This window comes from Bos grunniens, chromosome 7 (assembly GCF_055505025.1).
Source record: "Bos grunniens cultivar Pamir isolate PY7600 chromosome 7, Bosgru_T2T1.0, whole genome shotgun sequence".
NCBI lineage: Eukaryota > Metazoa > Chordata > Mammalia > Artiodactyla > Bovidae > Bos > Bos grunniens.
The window spans coordinates 31714488-31731519 of NC_141171.1; the positions used below are offsets into that span (position 1 = coordinate 31714488).

General features: G+C 38.1%; 1 protein-coding gene across 3 annotated transcripts in view; it reads right to left on the minus strand.

The window, feature by feature from the left end:
• LOC147369000 (zinc finger protein 474) overlaps positions 1–16130 on the minus strand; it is a 139666-nt gene extending 123536 nt beyond the window's left edge. For all 3 annotated transcript variants that reach the window (XM_086410708.1, XM_086410707.1, XM_086410706.1), the window contains exon 1: positions 15985–16130. The gene's annotated coding sequence lies outside the window, so the exon portion shown is untranslated. The remainder of the gene's footprint in view (positions 1–15984) is intronic.
• Positions 16131–17032: the final 902 nt, after the last annotated feature.

Consider the following 17032-nt stretch of genomic DNA (forward strand, 5'->3'; position numbering starts at 1 on the left):
CAAGAATTCAGTAATACTCTTTTAGTTTCCACTTTAAAGTACTTTTGCAACAAATTCAGGTCTATTTTAAACACTGGCTCCAAAATGTCTATCAGCTATGGAATCTTGGGATATGTAATTTCTCTATGCCTCAGTTTCACTTACATTTTGAAAGAATGATTGATACCTTGCAGAGTTATTGTGAGGATTAAAAGTAAGATAAAATGCTTAGCACAGAGTCTGGTAGGGGATAAATATGATATCATAATTGTTACTATATGGTTTTAATAGGTCTTCTTTCCCATATTTTCAATAATAACACTGCAGGCTTAAAAATGTAATTAGGTGACTATAGATTTTTAAAATTATTCTTCCTGTTTAAAAATAGTCTGAGGAAGTCCTAAGTTTTTATTCTGTAGCTAATTCAAAGAACATTTTATTCATTTTTCATTAAAAGACACTCCAACCTGTAGTCCTGAAAAGGAAAAAAATACTGAAAAATTTTGAGAAACATCACTACATTTTCTAAAGTTATCAGATCAAAGCAGTATGAAATATTTCAATTATGGTGCTTGTCATACTGATAGCCCCTGCTAAAGAAACCTGCCCCTTCTCCTCTGGACCAATGGCCCTGGGTGGTCACATTTGGTAGCATATTATTCAACTCCCAATCCCCAAGCTGATTATATCAGAGCTTGGGCACTGGACAAACCTATCCATCATAGGCTCATCAGCAGTAGTCTATGACATGGCTGGACATGAACAGATGAACTGATTTAATCACACTTAGTCTCTTCGGAAGGATAACAGCAATGGCTGCTAAAGCAGAAAAGAAAATAAGAAAGAGTTGTGAAGTTGGAGAACAGAAGCATGAAACATCACAGAAAGTAAATTATGCTTAAGAAGACAGAATATGTAGAAGAGCTAAATATTTCTCTGCTGCTGCTAAGTCGCTTCAGTTGTGTCTGACTCTGTGTGATCCCACAGATGGCAGCCCACCAGGCTCCCCCGTCCCTGGGATTCTCCAGGCAAGAACACTGGAGTGGGTTGCCATTTCATTCTCCAATGCATGAAAGTGAAAAGTGAAAGTGAAGTCGCTCAGTTGTGTCCGCTCAGTGACCCCATGGACTGCAGCCTTCTAGGCTCCTCCATCCATGGGGTTTTCCAGGCAAGAGTACTGCAGTGGGGTGCCACTGTCTTCTCCGTCACTAATTACTAGAGAAATGTAAATCGAATCTACAGTGAGATAGCACTCACACCAGTAAGAATGGCCATCATCAAAAAGACTATAAATAATAAAAGCTGAAGAGCATGTAGAGAAAGGGGAACCCTCCTACACTGTTGGTAGGGATGTAAACTAGTACATCCACTGTGGAGAACAGTATGGAGGATCTCTAACCAAATAAAAATAGAGTTACATATGATCCTGCAATGGGCTTCCCAGGTGGCACCAGTGGTAAAGAATCTGCCTTTATAGATCCTGCCAATGCAGGAGACATGGATTCTATCCTTGGGTCAGAAAGATCCCCTGGAGAAGGCAATGGCAACCCCCTCCAGTATTCTTGCCTAGAGAATCCCATGGACAGAGGAGCCTGATGACCTGTGGTCCAGAGGGTTGTAAAGAGTTGGATGTGATTGAAGCGCCTTATCACACAAACATGAATGATCCTGCAATACCATTCCCGAGCATATACCCAGAGAAAACTCTAATATGAAAAGATATATGCACCCCAATGTTCACAGAAGCAATATTTACAATAGCAAGCAACCTAAATGTCCATGGACAGATGAATAGATGAAGAAGCTGTGGAATATATATACAATGGAATATTACTCAGTCATAAAAAATGAAATAATGTCATTTATAGCAACATGGATGGACCTAGAGATTATTATACAAAGTAAGTCAGGTAAAGACAAATATCATATGATATAACTTATATATGGAATCTTTAAAAATGATACAAATGAAACTATTTACAAAACAGAAAGAGATCCACAGATATAGAAAACAAAATTATGGTTACCAAAGGGAAAATGGGGGAGGGGAGTGGCAGATAAAGTAGGAATCTGGGATTAACAGATACATACCACTCTATATAAAATAAACAATAAGGATATATTGTATGGGATAGGAAACTATATTCAATATCTTATAATAACCTATAATGGAAAGTATCTGAAAAAGAATATGTGTATGTATAATACACACACACACACACACACGAATCACCTTGCTGCACACCTGAAACTAACACAACTATTGTAATACAACTGTAAATCAACTACATTTCAATTTTTAAAGATTAAAATAAAGAAGAAAAAGACAGAAAAGAAGGAGATGGAATGACTGTGGATGAAACAGGGTAGAGCATGGGAATTGGCTAATGATGGAGCACTCAGGTGAGCAGCCACGAGGGCTGCCACTGCTACCTGGGTGCAGAAGACGCACGATATTCTTTCGTCTTTATGTCTCGCAGTATGTCTGGAAAATATGTGCACTCCTGGAACTTTATAATTCTATTGGAGAATGGAAGAAACCTCTGTCACAATGTCCCAAAGAAGAAATGAGAGATTATGTTCAGATATGACTAAAGTATAAAGAGAAAGCAGGCCACCTCACAAGTGGGAAAGTAGTGACCAGGTCAGGGTTGCAGAGTTTGACTGTGGATAGGGCTCTTTCTTCATCTCTCCTAAAAAGGAAAACAGGGTGGGGCTTTAGTTCTACTCAGAAAGAGGCCTACTATAGGGCTGAATAGAGGCATAGTATAGGGCTGAAAGGTGATTGTAGCCATGAAATTAAAAGATGCTTACTCCTTGGAAGGAAAGTTATGACCAATAACTTTCCAATAACTTTTTAATATGACAGCATATTAAAAAGCCGAGACATTACTTTGTCAACAAAGGTCCGTCTAGTCAAGGCTGTGGTTTTTCCAGTAGTCATGTATGGATGTGAGAGTTGGACTGTGAAGAAAGCTAAGTGCCGAAGAATTGATGCTTCTGAACTGTGGTGTTGGAGAAAACTCTTGAGAGTCCCTTGGACTGCAAGGAGATCCGACCACTCCATCCTAAAGGAGATCAGTCCTGGGTGTTCATTGGAAGGACTGATGTTGAAGCTGAAACTCCAACACTTTGGCCACCTGATGCGAAGAGCTGACTCATTTGAAAAGACCCTGATGCTGGGAAAGATTGAGGGCAGGAGGAGAAGGGGACAACAGAGGATGAGATGGTTGGATGGCATCACCAACTCAATGGACATGGGTTTGGGTAGACTCTGGCAGTTGGTGATGGTCAGGGAGGCCTGGTGTGCTGTGGTTCATGGGGTCACAGAGTCGGACACAACTGAGTGACTGAACTCAACTGAACTGATAGGGCTGAAAAGCCAATGGGGATAATATCTGACTGTTAATCCTGAATAATCAGCATAAATAAAAAAGAACTTAGTTGAGAAACTCTTTTGACTTTCCTCTATAATTCTGAAGCTTTTATAAAAATTACTTACTAATTATTTTGGTGTTTGGCCTGGAGAACAGAATCCACTTAACTCTTTGGCTAGGAATTTCTCTGGAACAGGTAGTTCTTGCCCTTTGTGAGGTCTGGTTGTTTGAGTCCCCTGTGTAACCTTATAATAAATGCCCTAAGTACACTTGAGTCCCCTAAGAAGGCCTGGGTGGAGTTGGATTTATTTAATAATTCATTCAGCCCAGAATGCTGCCTCTAGAGCCTAGAGCAGAGCCTAGAAGAGCCTAGAACAGATATTTTGTGATATAATTTTTGAGTTCCCATTACCACAACCACGGTTATACATATTTCCAAATAATCCAACCCTTCCATCTATGAGTTAACTAACAGACTACTACAATACATTTACTTCATCTATATACCTGTTAGGATTGTGTGTTGTGAATCTGAGTCAGTTGAACTGAGGTGGGCAAATCTACAGCCTGTTATACAAAGTGAAATATTAAAAGTCATAAAAAGATAAACAAATATTGTATATTAACACATATATAGAGAGTCTAGGGACTTACCTGGTGGCTCAGATGGTAAAGAATCAGCCTGCAATGAGGGAGACCTGGGTTCAATCCATGGGCTGTAAAGATCCCCTGGAGGAAGGCATGGCAACCCACTCCAGTATTCTTGCTTGGAGAATCCCCATGGACAGAGAAGCCTGGCAGACTACAGTCCTGCTGCTGCTGCTGCTAAGTCGCGTCAGTCATGTCCGACTCTGTGCAACCCCATAGACGGCAGCCCACCAGGCTCCCCCGTCCCTGGAATTCTCCAGGCAAGAACACTGGAGTGGGTTGCCATTTCCTTCTCCAATGCATGAAAGTGGAAAGTGAAAGTGAAGTCGCTCAGTCGTGTCCGACTCTTCGAGACCCCATGGACTGTAGGCTCCTCCATCCATGGGATTCTCCAGGCAAGAGTACTGGAGTGGGGTGCCATTGCCTTCTCCTAGACTACAGTCCATGGGGTCACAAAGAGTCAGACATGACTGAGCGACTAGAAAGATGGTACTGATGAACCTATTTGCAGGGCAGGAATAGAGATGCAGACAGAGAGAACTGACTTGTGGATACAGTGAGGGAAGAAGAAGGTGGGAAGAACTGAGAGAGCAGCAATGAAATATATACATTACCACATGTAAAATCGATAGCTAGTGGGAAGTTGCTATATAACACAAGAAGTGCAGTCTGGTGCTCTGTGACAACCTAAAGGGGTGGGATGGGGTGGAGGTGGGAGGGAGGTTCAAGGTAGGTGGGGATATGTGTATACTTATGGCTGATTCACATTGTTGTACAGCAGAAACCAACACAACCTTGTAAAGCAATTATCCTCCAATTAAAAATCAATTAAAGAAAAAGAAAAAAAGGTTTGTGTATCACTTTTAATAAAAATACTCCTATTCTAATCACTTAAAGAAACAGAGGCATAACTTTTTACCTAAGTAAGAAGGATTTTTTGAAAAAAGCAATCAGATTCTCAATAATACCAAGGCTTCAGTGATAGTCTTGGCCTTTCCTTCACGGATGCAACTACTACACTATTACGATGAAATTATTTGCATTATATGATTCTAAATACTATCTTCGTATAGGACAGATGGACCATTCCTAGGGTCTAGCGGAACTCTTTTTTCTATGTGGTTTTTCTGTGAAGGTTGGTGGTTAACCCAACCTCCAGGGGAACTTATTAGAGACTGCCATCAGCCAAGGTCCATGGGACACTAACAAGAGTCATCATGAACATCTTCCTTTTGTTCTCCTCTTTTACCTTTCCTGCTCTTTGAGGCCCAGAAGTCTCATCAGCAAAGGCCACTCCACTCAAAGACATATATGGCAATTCACTCCTATGGTGACTAAACAGGCTTTTCCTTCCTCCATATCTTGAGAATTATTTCATTATTCTGGACCCTAGGGTGGAAAGGTACAGATGAGATGCACTTAGTCCTCATTTGCTTTCAGTGGGCTTTATAAATTTCTTGGTTTTTACTTTTTCTGTTCATTGTTCTTTTCTCCCTGTAGCCTCCTGAAGCTTCCACTTAAGTGTTGTAGCTGTTTGTTCATAGTTTTTCACTTTTCTGATTTTTTGAATCTTATAATACCACAATTATATGGGAAGATTAAATAGGCTGAAATATCTCAAGACATTATGAAATCAGTATTTGAAAATGTATAGATTTTAAATCTGTTTCATAAATACCATGTGGAAGGATGACACAATTTCAGGCTACAGATTTTTCTCTATTGATTAATTATAAAATTCCAGTCACAAAATTAAGACTAACACTAAAAGTTATTAAACTGTTGGTGAATCACAACATTACCTATTTTATTTAGACACACAACGGATAGTGTCCATTTCAGAAATTACAGCTAGAACAGTGTTCTTGTGCTACTTACCAGTAAGCTTTTCCTGGGAGTCTCTGTTGAAAAGTTTATTTGGAAACTTTTTGTTACTCATAAACACCCCAACAGCTAAAATAATTAAACTCCACTTGACACAGTATTCGACATAGGAAAGAGGCTAACTGAAGAGGAAAATGTGGTCTTAATTTTTGCTGACTGAAATGTCATGTGTTTCATATATACTATGGTTCACTTGGAACTGAACAGATAGAGCAGTCCAAGATTTATCATTATTTTAATATTGCACAATCATTTGGTATTTTTGAGAGGAAATGCCACAAAGTGATTCAAATAATGTAAAAACTAATTTCTTACTACACATTTTGCAAAGAGCTACAATATAAATAATTTTTCACAAACTAAATGTATGTATTTCCATCCTTTCAGTGAATATATACACTTGGCAAGAGGCTGGAATCTTATTAGCTCTATTTATCATAACTACGCTGAACACTCTCTTTCTAACTGGTCACACACACATACACACATCCCCCTCTATACATTTTCCTCCATATCCCTTCTAGGTCAAGAGAACAGACTGATAACCCTTGTCATAATCTTCATTTGACAACGAATCCATGCCAGGATTCCAGTCCATGTAGCATGTAATTGGTAATGATATGCTGGATTGTAACTAGGTCAGATGATACTAATAAGAACAACAGTTGGCTAAACATTGAATTCTGAGTCTTTCTCCAACCATGGATTTCTATTTCCAATCCTCACTACTTTCACTTTGTACATTTCACAATAATTTTACTGAAATAACCTTTGACCACATCTTTTGACCTGGGAGAGGTCCTACTTAGTGGTGAAGGCAGGGGAAATGATCATGAGGAAACCTTCCTTTGCCCCAGCTCTACAACTAACTTCTTGATCTTCTTGTGGGCTTGTACGGGAGATGTGGGGTTGGGAGAGGAGAACAAGAAAAAAGGTAAAAGGAACTAGTAGACACTCTAAATATTCATCTGCAATGTGTGAGACCTGGGTTCAGTCCCTGGGTCGGGAAGATCTCCTGGAGGAGGGCATGGCAACTTACTCCAGTATTCTTGTCTGGATAGAGGAGCCTTGAGGGCTATAGTCCACAAGGTCTCAAAGAGTTGGACACGACTGAACAATTAGGCACGGATACTCTAAAAATAGATTTAGCATTTTTTATCCCCATGTAAGTGCCTTTGAATGATTCCACAGGAAAGTAAACATCTCATTTTACACCAGTCACCTTATATTTTCTTTCTGCTCACTTTCTCCCCTCCTGTCCTCAGCTTTTGTGTGTGTTAGTGTCTCTTCTTTCCCTATTCTTTCACTCCTGTCTCCATTCTTCTAGTGATGCTGGATAACCTCATGATACTATATTAATTCACATACAAACATTCTTCACATCTGTCTCTAATGTAGCCAGTTTATCCCATTTGGATGTTTTGCGCACTCTCTTAAGTTTACTGCCTTGCAGGTAAAGGGATGGGCCTTGTTGTCCACATGCTCTTTCAGGCACAGCAGGAGAAAAATTACTCCTACTGTCTAATCCTTCTTTTTCAGAGCAGACATAGTCATCTACTAAAGTTCTAAAACAAATCCTCAACCTCCCCCAACTAAACGTACCACGGTTGTGGCACTGTTCTCAAAATAAAGGCCAAACGCTGGAACTTCTATAACTGGTGCCTCCCTAAGCCTCTACTCTGGGCTCCCTTAACTCTCTCCCGTCTGTGCTGTGCTGCATCCTTGTTCACCTCTCGGTTCCTCAAATAAACCACTCATTCTTGGTCCAGGTTAGGGGAGAGATGGAAAAGGAGCTTTGCACATGCTCTTGCTACTGCCTAGAATCTTCCCCCAGCGCTTTGGGTAGCTTTCTTATTTTATTTTCCAGATCTCTGTTGAAATGTCAACTCCAACAGACAGACCCTTCCTGACTACTCTTTCTCAGGTAACTTCTTTGTCTCTTCCTAAAACACACACACACACACAGAGAAACACACAAGGGCACATAGACACTCATGCACCTACACAGACGCATGTGCACACATGCACATACACATGAACATACCTGTGTATGTGCACCATACAGACACGTGAACACACTCATGTACGTGTGTACCACGCCACCACCACTCTCACAGTTATGTGCACACTTATGACAGTGCTATTTATTTTTTTCCCAGCTCTTACAGCATATATTATCATTGTTTGTCTGTTTACATGTGCAGTATTGGTTTCCTTTACTTGAACGTAACCTCTGTGAACATTAGGGTCTTATTTGCTCTCCGCATAGTCACATCCCAAGCAACTAGTCCAGTGCCAAGCACATTGCGGGCACTAACAAAAAACTGCTGCATGTTGAATGAGCCGAGTAAGATTAGCTTGATTTTAAACAGATTTTGAAAACAAAAATCAAGCCCATTAATTAAACAGAAGAATAAAAACAGAAAAGGACTTTTGTAGAAAAAGGATTAAAAACTACTTTTGTGGTGTTTTCTCAAGTATTAGGGATATCTGAGCATCTAACCCTTGTTTAATCTTCCTAATAATACTAACTCAAGGGATTAGTATTTTGCAGAAATCTTTTTGAATCTAACTCCTAGAGTAACGAAAATTTTAAAAAAAGTAAACAAATGAGGCCTAATGAAACTTAAAAGCTTTTGTACAGCAAAAGAAACCATAAACAAAATGAAAAGACAACAAACAGAATGGGAGAAAATATTTGCAAAGAAAGCGAATGACAAGGGATTAATCTCCAAAATATACAAATAGCTTATGCAGCTCAATATTAATAAAACAAACAAACTAATCAAAAAAGGGCTGATCTAAATAGAAATTTCTCTAAAGAAGACATACAGGTGGCCAGAAAAGCACATGAAAAGATGCTCAGCATTACTAATTATAGGAGAAATGCAAGTTAAAACTGCAATGAGCTATCACCTCACACTGATCAGAATGGCTATCATCAAAAAGTCTACAAACAATAAATGCTGGAGAGGGTGTGGAGGGAACCCACATACTTTGCTGATGGGAATGTAAACTGGTACAACCACTATGGAGAACAGTATGGAGGTTTTTTAAAATCTAAAACCAGAACCACCATATGATTCGTCAATCCCACTCCTGGGTATACATCTGCAGAAAGCAATGCTTCGAAAAAATACATGCACCCCAGTGTTCACAGCAGCACTATTAACAATAGCCAAGACATGCAAACACTCTATTAATAAATGTCTATCAACAGATGAATGGATAACGAAGATGTGATACATAAATGGATAAAGAAGATGTGATACATATATACAAAGGCATATTATTCAGTCATAAAAAAGAATGAAACAATGCCATTTGCAGCAACATGAATGAACCTAGAGAGTGTAATAGTAAGTGACAGACAAAAAGGGACAAATACCATATGATATCATTCATATGTGGAATCTAATTTTTAAAAATGATACAAATGAACTTATTTATAAAACAGTGTCACAGATTTTGAAAACAAACTTACGGTTACCATAGGGGAAATGTGAGGATGGGGGGAGGAATAAATCAGGAGCTTTGGGTTAATATACTATATATAAAATATATAACCAACAAGGATCACCTGTATAACACAGGGAACTCTACTCAGTATTCTGTGATAACCTATAAGGGTAAAGGAACAATAAAAGAAGGAATACATGTATAATTGAGTTGTACACCTGAAACTAGCACAGTGTTGTAAATCACCTATATTTCAATAGCTTTTTAAAGGAATTATCATTCTGGACTTCCAAGTGTAACTGTAGTCAGTCACTTGTATCTTCAGGTTTTGCATCTGCAGAATCAACCAACATCAGATCAAAAATATTTTTTAAAAGTCCAGAAAGTTCTAGAAAAACATAACTCGAATTTGCCATACACTGGCAACTATTTACACAGCATTTACTTTGTATTAGGTATTACAAGCAATCCAGAGAGGATTTAAAACTATACTGGAGGATGAGTGTAGGTCATATGTAAATACTATACCATTTTGTGGCAAGAATACACAGAAGAACTGTACAAAAAAGATCTTCATGACCCAGATAATCACGATGGTGTGATCACTGACCTAGAGCCAGACATCCTGGAATGTGAAGTGGGTCTTAGAAAGCATCACTACGAACAAAGCTAGTGGAGGTGATGGAATTCCAGTTGAGCTGTTCCAGGTCCTGAAAGATGATGCTGTGAAAGTGCTGCACTCAATATGCCAGCAAACTGGAAAACTCAGCAGTGGCACAGGACTGGAGAAGGTCAGTTTTCATTCCAATCCCAAAGAAAGGCAATGCCAAAGAATGCTCAAACTACCGCACAATTGCACTCATCTCACACGCTAGTAAAGTAATGCTTAAAATTCTCCAAGCCAGGCTTCAGCAATATGTGAACTGTGAACTTCCTGATGTTCAAGCTGGTTTTAGAAAAGGCAGAGGAACCAGAGATCAAATTGCCAACATCCGCTGGATCATGGAAAAAGCAAGAGAGTTCCAGAAAAACATCTATTTCTGCTTTATTGACTATGCCAAAGCCTTTGACAGTGTGGACCACAATAAACTGTGGAAAATTCTTCAAGACATGGGAATACCAGACTACCTGATCTGCCTCTTGAGAAATTTTTATGCAGGTCAGGAAGCAACATTTAGAACTGGACATGAAACAACAGACTGGTTCCAAATAGGAAAGGGAGTACGTCAAGGCTGTACATTGTCATCCTGCTTATTTAACTTATATGCAGAGTACATCATGAGAAACGCTGGACTGGAAGAAACACAAGCTGGAATCAAGATTGCTGGGAGAAATATCAATAACCTCAGATATGCAGATGACACCACCCTTATGGCAGAAAGTGAAGAGGAACTAAAAAGCCTCTTGATGAAGGTGAAAGTGGAGAGTGAAAAAGTTGGCTTAAAGCTCAACATTCAGGAAACGAAGATCATGGCACCCAGTCCCACCACTTCATGGGAAATAGATGGGGAAACAGTGTCAGACTTTATTTTTTTGGGCTCCAAAATCACTGCAGATGGTGACTGCAGCTATGAAATTAAAAGACGCTTACTCCTTGGAAGGAAAGTTATGACCAACCTAGATAGCATATTCTAAAGCAGAGACATTACTTTGCCAACAAAGGTTCGTCTAGTCAAGGCTATGGTTTTCCTGTGGTCATGTATGGATGTGAGAGTTGGACTGTGAAGAAAGCTGAGCACCGAAGAATTGATGCTTTTGAACTGTGGTGTTGGAGAAGACTCTTGAAAGTCCTTGGACTGCAAGGAGATCCAACCAGTCTATTCTAAAGGAGATCAGCCCTGGGATTTCTTTGGAAGGAATGATGCTAAAGCTGAAACTCCAGTACTTTGGCCACCTCATGCGAAGAGTTGACTCACTGGAAAAGACTCTGATGCTGGGAGGGATTGGGGGCAAGAGGAGAAGGGGACGACAGAGGATGAGATGCCTGGATGGCATCACTGACTCGATGGACATGAGTCTGAGTGAACCCCGGGAGTTGGTGATGGACAGGGAGGCCTGGTGTGCTGCGATTCATGGGGTTGCAAAGAGTCGGACATGACTGAGCAACTGATCTGATCTGATCTGATGTGATGCCATTTTGTATAAGAGACTTGAGGATCCACAGATTTTGGTTTCAGTAGGCAGTCCTGGACCCAACTGCCCAAGGATCTTGAGGCTGGATTACCTATATACCAAATCCAATAGAAATGAGAATCCAGCCAAGGACTGTGTACTGAACCAAGCCCTATACCCCATGGTAAAGACTATTCAACAAGAAATGAGCTACCTGCATCTATGGCATGAAGCTCCTCCCAAGAACAGAGCTAGACAAGCACATCAGAGGTGGCTTTATGACTAGGTAGACACATGTATTAGGTGCTGTAGGACTAGGAAAAAAACTGAAGGAGAAACAAAGTTAGGTTTTCCTTAACTGATTTAATTCGTATATTGTTTCTTTTGACCACATGCATTCTGAATGCAGATGACTTTCAAAGCTTAATTCTCCTTGGAAGTCATATTTTCTTTGAACATAGCCCTATAGTACCGGGCACTCAGAGGAAGAATAGTTTCAAGGCCATGGTTCTTTATATGTCAATATACAATTTTGCAAAGTATTTCATTAGAATTCCTTGAAGATTAGAACAAGGGTCGACAGTCTAGGGTTCCCTGGTCAAACCTGGCCAGCTGTCCATCTTTTTATTTTTCTTGTAAATAAGGTTTTACTGGCACAGAGCCATGCTTGTTCATTGGTGTATTTGTCTTGATTGTTTTTGTCTTAACCACTGCAGAGCAGACAGACTACGAGGCCTAAATTATTTATTATATGGCCATTTATAGGAAAAGTTTCCTAACCTCTGAATTAGAGCACACAAACGAGAACACTCCATTTTAACAGTGAAACATCCAATTATTCATCAATGTGAATGTACAAAATAGCACTCGGTGCAACCACAATCCTAACAAGTTTTGTTTGCGAGAACTCCATAGGCCTCCTTTTAGAATTCTCTGAAATAAATGTTTGGCTGCACTGACTCTGGACATTCTATTTGCGTTGTCGTCACTTTTAACCTGCTAACAATGTGCCTCCTTTACATTTCCCTTCCTGTTGCCCCCAACACCGTGTGTGCATTCTGCTGTACTTGTATGCTGTAATTTAGAAAAAGTTTCTCTACGGCTTTAAGACTCCACAGGAATCTCCTCTGCTGCCTCAGGAAGGGTGCTCTGGAATTGCTCACATTCTTCACCACTTACGACTTATCTCTTGAACTGCAAAATGCCTAAAAATGTTTCATTCACCAGGGAGTCTGGGGAAATTTTTTAAAATAATAATATTAGAATAAAATAATATTCATTTAAATTATACAAATCCAGAGAAGAAATGGTCATATTAAAGTCCAGTTTCTGAACAAATTTCTCTTAGAAATAATATATAAGATTCAACTTCCAAAACAGGTTGGAAAATTCAAATGGATAGAAGGGATAGTTTACATTCTCGGGCTTAAAAGAAATGGATGTTTTATGACAGGGATAGCAAACTTGAAAAGCCTGAGGAAGTATTTTTCTTTAGTAAACTTCTGAGTGCTGATAATTTTCTGTAAATTCATAGGAATGCGTAAAAACATTCTATCCAATGTTTATTTTATCAGGCATAGGTTTTTTTTCTCTATAATTGTGAGGTATACGCTGTTAAATAGGCAAGAGAGTAGAGATTATAAGTATTGTTTCCTTGTAGAAATTATGAACAAATATTTTTCTCCCCTCTTTCCTTGTTTAGACCAGTGTCTGAAAAACAGTAGACAATAAATTATTGAATGAATGAATGAATGAAAATTAAGTTCAAGCCACATTTTGTACAAATGGGTTTGAAAAATGCATCCCTTTTACTGGGATTATCATTCTTGATTAAATTTATAACCGTATATTTTTGGTTTTTGCTTACCACAGAAAAGCTTAAGATCAGATTACTGTCTAGGAGGAGATTTGGAAAACATAAGAGACAGAATGCCCAACCTGCTTTAAACTCTTATGCATGGTTCCACTGGCAAACAGTCATGGAAGCACTCAACGTGTATATCTGTTTTGAAGTTGGATGCAACAGCGATGAACACTTTTCATACACACAAGCCAAGATAACTGGCTTATTAAAAATTAATGATGCCAATAAAGACATCAGTGCAACTATAATCCTATCAAGTTTTGTTTAGATTGATGTAATGGAATAGAGTCTAGAAATAAATGGTCGATCCACATATGTGGTCAATTCATATTGACAAAGATGCCAAGATAATTCAATAAAGAGAGGAAAATCTTTTAAACAAATAATGGTGGAACAACTGGATTCATGTGGCAGAAAAATTAGTATCAACTATCTACTGTCACCAAACGCAGAAACTAACTCAAGGTGAATCACAGAACTACATATAAAAACTAAAACTATAAAGCTTCTAGAAGAAAGTATAGGAAAATACTTTATGATCTCAATATTTGCAAAGATTTCTTAGACAAAGAAACCAAATGGCACTAAACATAAAAGAATTTAAAATTGTACTTCATGTAAATTAGAAACATCTATCCTTTAAAAAATATCATTAAGAAAACTAAAAGATAAGCCACAGACTGGGAAGAATTTTTTGCAATGCATGTATTTGACACATATGTGGCAAGCAACCCAACATGGGTTGCCCAAGACAGGCAAGAGCTTTGAATAGACTATTCACAACAACAAGAAAATGTATAAAATATCAATAAGCTCATGAAATAATAGTGAAAGAAAGTGAAGTCGCTCAGTCGTGTCCGACTCTTTGTGACCCCATGGACTGTAGCCTACCAGGCTCCTCCATCCGTGGGATTCTCCAGGCAAGTGTACTGGAGTGGGTTGCCATTTCCTTCTCTAGGAGATCTTCCCAACCCAGGGATGGAACCCGGGTCTCCCACATTGCAGGCAGACACTTTACTGTCTGAGCCAACAGGGAAGCTACAAATAATAGTAAATTAAACTAAAAAAATTAATTTGCATTTTCCTGTTATTAGAATGGCTAAAAAACTTTAAATTGTCAATACCAAGTGTTAGGATGTGAAAAAAACAGAAACTCTCATATATGCCTGATAGGAGTATGAAATATTACAACCATTCTGTAGAACCTTTGGGCAGTTTCTCATAAAGTCAAATCTATATCTAGCTGATAACATGGACATTCTATTCCTAAATAATTACAAATGACATAAACACAGGTTAACAGGTGAATGGATAAATCATCTATGATGCATTCATATAACAGAATATTACTCCACAATACAAATAAACAAATCACATACAATGACATAGATCTCTTTCAAAAATATTATGCCAAATAAAAGATCATATGCAAAAGAGAATGTATGAATTATTTCATTTATATAAAATTCTAAACAGGTAATGCTAATCTGTAGGTGACAGAAAGTAGACCAGTGATTACTTAGTGGCTGGGTGGGCAGAGAATGAACTACAAAGGTTAATGGACATGTTCTTATATTGTATCATTGGTGATAAAATGGATAAAATCACTCTTCAAAACTCATTAAACTGTGTACTTAAAATGAGTGTATTTTATTGTATGTGAATTATATATCAATGAAGATGATATAAAAAGAAGAAACATTTAAACGGGACAAGAAATATGAATAGATAGTTAACAAAAGAGAGATACAAGTCTCTAACAAGCTCGTGTAAAAAATGCTTAACTAATTTTTAGTCATGAAGGAAATATAAATTATAACCACAGTGCCATATCATTTCATATTCCTTATAAAGTTAAGCATACATCTACCCTATCATCCATCAATTTTAGTCCTAGGTTTGAACCCAAGATAAATGAAAACACATGTCCACCAAAAGACTTGTGCGAGAATGTTTAGAGCAGCTTTAGTTATAGGAGCCCCAACCTGGAAACAAACCAAATATCAATTAATAAGAAAATCGATAAACAGCTATATAATAATTCTATAATGCTATAATACTCATCTATACAAGGAATTGAACTGCTTATATACATAGCAACAGGAACCGTTTCAGAAACATTCTTCTGAGCCAATGAAGTCAGATACAAGAATATACACTGAATGATTCTACTCATATAGAACTCATGAACAGCCAAATTATTCTCATAGTAATAGAAATGAGAAGTGTGGTTGCCTATGGAAGGGGGATTGACTGGAAGGCCTGTGAGGAAACTTTCTGGGCTATATAATTCTGATAAATGTTAAAAATGTATTTTATCAACTTTTCTTTGAAGAAAATTTTAAATATCGACCCCTTAAGTGGAATTTGATTCTTTTAGTAATTAAAACATTTAATTCATAGTTCACATTATTGCCAAAATCATCCAGTGAAGTAAAACCGTATTTGTTCATTTGTTTAATAGTACTTGAGGGTTATTTTTTTAACTCAAGAATGGATTACTTTTCTTTGGATTCCTTTTCTATAGCAAGCAAGTATCCCTACATAGTGGTGAGAAGGAAGTGGAAGAGATTAAGGTCATTATTGCTAGTTGAAAGATAAGACTTGAGACTGATTAGCTACCAGACAACAGAGAAAGAACACACCTTCTGGGAGCCTCACCTTGTAATACTCGTTCTTTATTTTTCTATTTCGGCTTTTGTCATGGCTTGCTGAATCCCTTGGTGGGGTAGCTGGTGGAAACAGGAGTAGAACAGCTGGGAGCTCCAGAATTCACATCCCCTCTTGCAGGAGTTCTTTTAGGAGGTGAGGCTGGCTGCCAGGAGCAGGAACCCCTGCCTTTGTCGCCTGGATGTATCCTGGCAACCTGTCAACAAAACGAACAGGACTGAGTTCTATAGTAACAGATTGGAAACTCCAAAACAAGGGGAGAAGAAACTCAGAAACGGATGGCAAAATAGGTATGGACCTCAGCTTTCTTTGAAGTTGACTCTGGGAGTTTTACCAGTGGACTAAGCATCACAAAAAGGGATGCAGATTGATTTAAGCCATTCTTGGCAATGGAATGGAGAAACACTTCTTTTTTCCTAAAGAAGAAAAAAAAATACTGATTATTCTATTGATCTTTTCTAGAATGTTTAAAAATAGGAGACCTTGACCTCTTCTAAAAGGAAATGGATATTCTCCATGGTTCTCAAAGGATGTGTTGGTGTGAAATATAACAAAAATGCAAGAGATAGAAGATAATTATTTTCTAATGTGTCTTAAGATATAGAAACCATTGCTAAAAACTAAGGTCAACATTTAAAAAATGTCTCTAAAATATTTTTTAAAACCCTACATTTAAAAATACTCTGAGATATTAGGCTAATCATGGTACAATTCTAAGAAATTATTTTCTAATTCTGTAAATATTAAAAACTCATAAGGTCAAACAGTTTACTAACTTAGGAAGAAGTCCATAATATGTTTCTAAGTGAAAAAGAGAAACTACAAAGCAGAATAAATATGATCTCATTAAACTCTGTGTATGTGTGTATGCACACATGTCCACATACATGTGCTTCAAGAACATATACAAAAATGTTAACAGCAGTTATCACTGGATAATGACCTTAAGAAACATTTTATTAAATCTTCCTTAGGGCTAGGAATTAGCGAGAAAATTCTAACCTTCTAGATTCCAAAATCCTATCCTTCACCCCCAGAT